The 8,861-nt window shown below is 42.0% G+C and overlaps 1 pseudogene; it reads left to right on the top strand.

Annotated features, from left to right (window-relative positions):
- The first annotated feature begins 4,652 nt into the window (after nucleotides 1-4,652).
- Nucleotides 4,653-6,325, top strand: LOC128412318 (zinc finger protein 420-like; annotated as a pseudogene).
- Nucleotides 6,326-8,861: the final 2,536 nt, after the last annotated feature.

The following is an 8,861-nucleotide window of genomic DNA, read 5'->3' as shown; positions in this document are numbered from 1 at the left end:
TGGAGGCACAGGTCAATTGTGTGTCCAGGGCAGCTGTTTATCAGCTCCATCTGGTCCGTAGGCTGAGACCCTACCTGCCCGCAGACTGTCTCACCAGAGTGGTGCATGCCCTAGTTATCTCTCGCTTGGACTACTGCAATGTGCTCTATGTGGGGCTACTTTTGAAGGTGACCCGGAAACTACAACTAATCCAAAATGTGGCAGCTAGACTGGTGACTGGGAGCGATTGTCGAGACCATATAAACCGGTTTGAAAGACCTACACTGGCTCCCAGTACGTTTCCGAGCACAACTCAAAGTGTTGGTGCTGACCTTTAAAGCCCTAAACGGCCTCGATCCAATATACCTGAAGGAGCGTCTTCACCTCCATCGTTCTGCGCAGACACTGAGGTACAGCGCCGAGGGCATTCTGGCAGTTCCCTCACTGCAAGAAGCCAAGTTACATGGAACCAGGCAGAGGGCCTTCTCGGTAGTGGCACCCGCCCCGTGGAACGCCCTCCCACCAGATGTCAAAGAGAAAAATAACTACCAAACTTTTAGAAGACATCTAAAGGCAGCTGTGTTTAGCGAAGCTTTTAATGTTGAATAGATTATTGTATTTTAGTGTTTTGTTGGAAGCCGCCCAGAGTGGCTAGGGAAACCCAGCCAGATGGGTGGAGTATAAATAAAAATTATTATTATTATTATTATTATTATTATTATTATTATTATTATTATTATTAACAGGAAGGAAACAACAGTGCATTGTGTAGCAGATCATATTTCCGCTGTCTCAGAAGAGGACATTTCCCTTTTTCTTTTAGGGTCCAGTGTGCTTTGAAGATGTTGCTGTTCGTTTCATGGACGAGGAGTGGGCGTTGCTGGATCCTGACCAGAGAGCTCTGCATAAGGACGTCATGGAGGAGAATCGTGGGATCGTGGCCTCTCTTGGTAAGCCTCCCTGTGGGATCGTCATATCTGCCTTGAAATTCAAAAAATACCTCAATGTGACCAACCTCATCTATTTTCACAGAGCTCAACAGCACCCCCATAACACCTGGGAACCTAACACCCCCACAATAAAGAGTAAATTACAGTTTTTTCTTAGAACAATCTTCCTCAAATTATTCCTTTTTCTACCAGGATTGGGCTGGTCTGAACTTCTGAGGCAATCTTAAATGTCAGCTTCAGAATTGTTAGGAAAGATAAGTAGCTTCAGGTTTTTGTTTTTGCTCCTGTCAGTCTTGGGTTGACCAAAGAGACGACGGACATTGGAGATGGAGGGGATGCCATGAATGCTGAATGGTTTCTTTAAATGTAAAGGTTCATCATTGTTCCACCCGATGTGTATGTCTTTAAAGGGCCAGAGCAAGGGCCAGAGCAAGATAACGAGACCCAGCTTTACAGCTGTGAAACATAGCAGGTGCTGCTGAGTTGTATTTCATTAAGGTGTGTCAGCATTTGGGTGTAGTATATAAGGAGCAGCACCTAGCTCTCCCATTACCCTGGGGGATGGGTTGGTGGTCGGGTCTGGTTTGGTTGTTAATGTATTTAGTGTAAAAGGAGTTTTTGTTTTTCTTATTAAAACCTTGTTTAAGTTATTTTTGAGTCCATTTTTTTTAATGCATGGTTTCCCCAGCAAGCTCTCCGGAGCGCTATCCTTACTGCAAACAGCCAACAATGACTGGGCCAAACAAAATCCATCCCAGAGAAGAGCTAGGCTTATGGAATCTCAGGTAGTAGTAGCAGTGATGATGATGATGATAGTAATAGTAATACAGTGGTACCTCGGTTTACAAACTTAATCTTTTCCGGAATAGGACAGTTCTTAAATCGAGGTACCACTGTAGTAATAATAATAATAATTTTTATTTCTACCTCCCATCTGGCTGGGTTGCCCCAGCCACTCTGGGCGGCTTCCAACACATATATCATCATGAAACATAAATAATAATAATCTGATTCCATATAAAAAGAACATTAATTTTAAAATGAACAACTTATACTAGTGGCCGAAATTGTGGAAACCTTTTGTGAAAAGTGTATTTCTGAGGTTTGATGGCTCCTAACACCACTTTTGTGTGGAGTAATACCATAAAATTATATCGCAATGGAAAGATAATTTAATGAAGAATGTAATGCAATGACTTTTATGAAGGAGTATTTATTAGAACAGCAGTCATAAAGAAAAAACATGAAACCTTTGGTAACTATTGGTAACCTTTAGCTTTCATTACGGCCTTACAATACCTTCCCATGAAGTGAATCAAGTTTTTAGTTCTGCAGCTGTAAGAATGCCAAACCAAGACTGAATTATTGCCTCTGTTGATTGGGCCTTATTGCTGGGTTGCCTCTGATTAACAAGTTTCTTTAGTCGGCTGCATAGATTTAATCCAACCCAATTGGATTAAAGTTTGGGCTATTCTCAGGCGATTCCGGGAGTGGAATGGGATCATCTTGAAAGCACCGTTTGCACACAGCAGCAACAGGACATGGAGCTGAATCCTGTTGAAATAAATAAATAAATATGCTTCAGTATCTGGGAAAAGATCACCTGCGGAACGCTTCAGTTTGGGCTCAAGCATTTCGTTTATGTATTTGGGGGGGGGGGCGTTTAAAGTTAAAGGGACCCCTGACTGCTAAGTCCAGTGGCGAACGACTCTTGGGTTGTGGCGCTCATCTCGCTTTATTGGCCAAGGGAGCCGGCGTACAGCTTCCAGGTCATGTGGTCAGCATGACCAATCCTCTTCTGGCGAAGCAGAGCAGCGCACGGAAATGCCGTTTAAAACCAACCAACTTGTTAGCAATCAACCAACCAACTTGTTAGCAATCACGTAACACACTGACAAAAGTCAACCTAAGCATGTTGTGCTTTCTTTTTCTGCTTATTTGGCTATAATGTTTGAAAGAATACAGATAATTGAACAAACTTTTTTGGATTGCATTCTTGATTAAATTATCTTCCCACTGATATATAACTTTATAATATTACTCCAAAAGAAGAGGGGTTATGATCCATCAAACCTCTGAAATACACTTTTCCCCCAAAAGGCTTCCACAGTTTTGGCCACTGTTATTGTTGTTTAATCTCTTAGCCGTGTCTGACTCTTCGTGATCCCAGGGACCAGAGCACGCCAGGCACTTCTGTCTTCCACTGTCTCCCGCAGTTTGCTCAAACTCATGCTCGTAGCTTCGAGAACACTGTCCAACCATCTCATCCTCTGTCATCCCCTTCTCCTTGTGCCCTCCATCTTTCCCAACATCAGGGTCTTTTCCAGGGAGTCTTCTCTTCTCATGAGGTGGCCAAAGTATTGGAGCCTCAGCTTCAGGGTCTGTCCGTCTTTAAATTTCGGTCACCATCTGCAGTGATCATGGAGCCCAAGGAAATAAAATCTCTCACTGCCTCCATTTCTTCCCCTTCTATTTGCCAGGAGGTGATGGGCCCAGTGGCCATGATCTTCCTTTTTTTGATGTTGAGCTTCAGACCATATTTTGCGCTCTCTTCTTTCACCCTCATTAAAAGGTTCTTTAATTCCTCCTCACTTTCTGCCCTCAAAGTTGTGTCATCTGCATATCTGATATTTCTTCCGGCAATCTTAATTTTGGCTTGGGATTCATCCAGCCCAGGCTTTCGCATGATGAATTCTGCATATAAGTTAAATAAGCAGGGAGACAGTATACAGCCTTGTCGTACTCCTTTCCCAATTTTGAACCAATCAGTTGTTCCATATCCAGTTCTAACTGTAGCTTCTTGTCCGACATAGAGATTTCTCAGGAGACAGATGAGGTGATCAGGCACTCCCATTTCTTTAAGAACTTGCCATAGTTTGCTGTGGTCAACACAGTCAAAGGCTTTTGCATAGTCAATGAAGCAGAAGTAGATGTCTTTCTAGAACTCTCTAGCTTTCTCTATAATCCAGCGCATGTTCGCAATTTGGTCTCTGGTTCCTCTGCCCCTTCGAAATCCAGCTTGCACTTCTGGGAGTTCTCGGTCCACATACTGCTTAAGCCTGCCTTGTAGAATTTTAAGCATAACCTTCTAGCATGTGAAGTGAGTGCAATTGTGCGGTAGTTGGAACATTCTTTGGCACTGCCCTTCTTTGGGATTGGGATGTAGACTGATCTTCTCCAATCCTCTGGCCACTGCTGAGTTTTCCAAACTTGCTGGCATATTGAGTGTAGCACCTTAACAGTATCATCTTTTAAAATTTTAAATAGTTCAGCTGGAATATCATCACTTCCACTGGCCTTGTTATTAGCAGTGCTTTCTAAGGCCCATTTGACTTCACTCTCCAGGATGTCTGGCTCAAGGTCAGCAACCACACTACCTGGGGTGTATGAGACATCCATATCTTTCTGGTATAATTCCTCTGTGTATTCTTGCCACCTCTTCTTGATGTCTTCTGCTTCTGTTAGGTCCTTACCACTTTTGTCCTTTATTATGGTAATCTGTGTACAAAGTGTTCCTTTCATATCTCCAATTTTCTTGAACAGATCTCTGCTTTTTCCCATTCTATTGTTTTCCTCTATTTCTTTGCATAGCTTCTCTGAGTTATTCAAGTCCCTTCGCCACGGCAAGGCAGTGAAATATGAAGGGGATTTTGATCACTACTGTGTATCAAAGAAAGCAACATTCAACAATTCATCGGAATCCAATAATAAATATGTTGGTTAATGACAAACAACACAGGTAACGAACACACACCCAATTTGACGCACAGTGTAAATTAATAATGCTGAGTTTTTAAGTGAAAGAATAAGAGCTTTACTGAGTTAAAATAAACTTCTTCATAAAAACATGGTTCCAAACAGTTTGACTGAGATTACATACTGACTCTGCTCACAACTGAGGCAGACTGACTCTGACTGAAATCATACAGAGAACACAGAGAGAAAATGGCTGCCAAGTCACATGTCAGAGTGACTCAACAGTTAGCAGTTAGGCCTGAATGATTTTAGTAGACACAAATGATTGTGGACCTCCCAGCCTGTTCCCTGTTTCTGCTCTCATGTGTCTTTGTCACATGACACAACTCCCTTCAATTCTTCTCCATTTATTCCAGAGGCTCTTATCCCTTTTTGTCTCCATTGCAGATTGCTATGTATCGGAAATCGAGAACAAATGGGACCATGACAAAATCCCAAGAGAGGAGAAGCCAGGTAAAAATGTGGAGTGTGGAGAAAGCTGCAGTGAGAGCTCCCATTCCACTTCCCATCAACAAAATCTCATTGGAAAGAAACTCTATCAGTGTGTGGAATGTGGAAAGAGCTTCACTGGTAGCTCCCATCTCACTTCCCATCAAAGAATTCATACAGGGGAAAAACCCTATAAATGTGTGGAATGTGGAAAGAGCTTCACTGATAGCTCCTCTCTCACTTCCCATCAAAGAATTCATACAGGGGAGAAACCCTATCAGTGTGTGGAATGTGGAAAGAGCTTCCGTCAGAGCTCCCATCTCACTTCCCATCAAAGAAATCATACAGGGGAGAAACCCTATCAGTGTGTGGAATGTGGAAAGAGCTTCCGTCAGAGCTCCCATCTCACTTCCCATCAAATAATTCATACAGGGGAGAAACCCTATCAGTGTGTGGAATGTGGAAAGAGGTTCAGGACACGCTATGAGCTCACTTCCCATCAAAGAATTCATACAGGAGAGAAACCCTATCAGTGTGTCGAATGTGGAAAGAGCTTCCGTCAGAGCTCTGCTCTCACTTCCCATCAAAGAATTCATACAGGGGAGAAACCTTATCAGTGCGTGGAATGTGGAAAGAGCTTCAGTCGCAGCCAGAATCTCACTTCCCATCAAAGAATTCATACAGGGGAGAAACCCTATCACTGTGTGGAATGTGGAAAGAGCTTCAATGATAGCTCCTCTCTCACTTCCCATCAAAGGATTCATACAGGGGAGAAACCCTATCACTGTGTGGAATGTGGAAAGAGCTTCAATGATAGCTCCTCTCTCACCTCCCATCAAAGAATTCATACAGGGGAGAAACCTTATCAGTGTGTCGAATGTGGAAAGAGCTTCAGTCACAGCCACGATCTCACTTCCCATCAAAGAATTCATTCAGGGGAGAAACCCTATCAGTGTGTGGAATGTGGAAAGAGCTTCAGTCACAGCCACAATCTCACTTCCCATCAAAGAATTCATTCAGGGGAGAAACCATATTAGTGTGTGGAATGTGGAAAGAGCTTCACTGATAGCTCCTTTCTCACTTCCCATCAAAGAATTCACACAGTGGAGAAACCCTATCAGTGTGTGGAATGTTGAAAGAGCTTCAGTAACAGCCGGAATCTCACTTCCCATCAAAGAATCCATACAAAGGTTGGAAAAACCATTATACAGCTTTAGAATCCAGGCCTTTGGCTAATTGACGTGTATGAAAATCAAAGTGTTATGGGCCTTAATTTATGTTGAGTTTTAAAAAATGTTTGGAATAACCTTTCTAAAAAGACCAGAGGGATTTCTGTTAAGTATTGTTGGCAGGGACATCCCGGATGCCTTTAGAGAGGTATTCTTATATGCAACGGCTGCAGCTTGGACTTTGGTGGGAAAGGGGTGGAAGGAAGACAATAACGGACTGGCATAACAAGCTACAAGAATTTGCTGAAATGCAGTTGACAAATAGCCTGAGAGGCATTTCAAAACAAAAATTTATGGAAAAGTGGGACAGATATATGTTCAAAAATACAGTAATGGTTCGCTGTCTATGCTAGCATTCAATTGGCGTTGGAAAGAGACTGAGTTGAGAAATAAGTCAAAGGGTACATATTGATATAGGAATGTATTAGATTAAATGTAAAGAAATATACAGTAATAAGAGCACATTCATTTGTGAAAAAGGAATATACAACGGGATAGACAGGAAGTCCAAAACATATATGATTTTGGAATAATTTTTGTCCTTGTTTTCTTTTTCTTTTAGCATATAAACTTTGTATACATGTTGAAAATTATAGTATAATAAGCTTTGTGTTGTTACATGATAATGTTTACCAATGTAACATAAGAACATTAATAAATAATTTTTTTGAAAAAAAAATCTAATGCCCTTTTAACATGTGATGTTTTGTGTTTTTATGTTGTGTTTTATGTTGTAACCATCCTGAGACCTGTGGGTGTAGGGAATAGGCTACAACCCTTAAAGGCCTAGGGGTCTTTGACCCATCCCCCAATAAAATATTTGAGGATGCCACCCCCAAGTTTTTGGTGTTTCCCCCCCCAAACACAACCTTTTATTCTTCTCTTAAAAAATAAAAAAATAAACTCACAAAGGTCATGAGGAAAACAAAATGCAAGAAAATACAAACATGGACAGGTCCCATCTTTGCAGGTGAAGCGCAGAAGTTGCTTTGAAGCAAGGTTTCCCAGACTTGGGTCCCCAGCAGCTCCCGGACTACAGTTCCCATCATCCTTCCCCATTGGTCCTGCTAGCTAGTAAGGTTCTGCAGCTGTAAGAATGTGAAACCAAGATTGAATTATTGCCTCTGTTAATTGGCCTTTATTGCTGGATTGCTTCTAACAAACAAGTTTCTTTAGTTGGCTCCATTGATTTCTGATTGCGTTAATGTTTGGGCTATTCCCAAGCCATTCCGGCAGTGAAATTGGATTATCTTGAAAGCACCTTTTGCACACAGCAGCAACAGGACATGGAGCTGAGTCCTGTTGAAATAGAAAATAAATATATAAATAATTATATAAATATATATAAATGCTTCAGTATCTGAGTAAAGATCACCTGTGGAAGGCTTCAGTTTGGGCTAAAGTATTTCCTTTATGTATTTGGGGGCATTTACATTCCCATTGATGACGAAAATTCTTCCCACACCTTTTGCTGTCATACAACCTCAGATCATCACACTATCTGGGTGTTTCACGGTCGGTGTAATGCAAGTAGCATGTAAATCTTCTCTGATTTCCCCCCTTGTGTATTTCATGCCATCACTACCAAGCAAGGAGATTTGGGTCTCATCCCTCCAAATAACACTGTCCCATTGTTCCGCTGTCCAGTTAACATGGGTTTAATCTTTTCAACCTTTGCTTGAGAGATTTTCTTTAGTCGTGTCCGACTCTTCGTGACCCCGTGGACCAGAGCACGCCAGGCACTCCTGTCTTCCACTGCCTCCCGCAGTTTGGTCAAACTCATGCTTTAGAGATAACAATAGCTTTTTCCTTAGAATTCTAACATTTAGACCAGTCCTTGCACTCAACTTCACATTACATCTCGCCATGTGATCTTGTATACACCAAGATGATTTTCTTCTGTCAGGTAGCGAGAGTCTCCATTCTTTGATCGTCACTTCCTTTGTGCACCTTTTCCTGCCTTAACCAGTCTGATTTTGTAGTGGCTGAGTCTCCTTATACCTCTTCAATAATATAGAAATGCCAGCTTTGGTTAAGTTTTTCCCAATCTTTCATCTAATCTATTCATAACTGTAGCCTTGTTCACTTAATAGTACAATTTTACATCGCTTTCTGGGTGACCAGTCTGTTGGGATACTGCCAAGGAGACGTGGCCAGCAGGCAGCCTCCACGTCGTCTCCAGACAATCTCCCGGTCTCCCATAGGACAGCATCAGTCAATTAGCGACACGAGCCTCAGACACATTCCGAGACTTGTGCACACCCTTTTTGCAGAGTTTCTACACTGACAGGAGAGCATATTTACAGCTTTATTCAATGTAGATCAGAACAAAAGGAAAACATGATTGCTTGCCTCCGTGTCCAGGAAAACACTCGGAACAAAAGCTATATACAAAACGGAAACTCCCAGTGAGCAGGAAGTAAACAGGCATGTGACACACAACAATCATGCCTGACTCTTTTAAGGTGGAACGGAACTATATCCTAGTTCTTTGTGCCATTTCTATAATTTTATTATG

The sequence above is a fragment of the Podarcis raffonei genome, chromosome 4 (genome assembly GCF_027172205.1).
Source record: "Podarcis raffonei isolate rPodRaf1 chromosome 4, rPodRaf1.pri, whole genome shotgun sequence".
NCBI lineage: Eukaryota > Metazoa > Chordata > Lepidosauria > Squamata > Lacertidae > Podarcis > Podarcis raffonei.
This window is presented reverse-complemented; position numbering and strand designations above follow the sequence as displayed.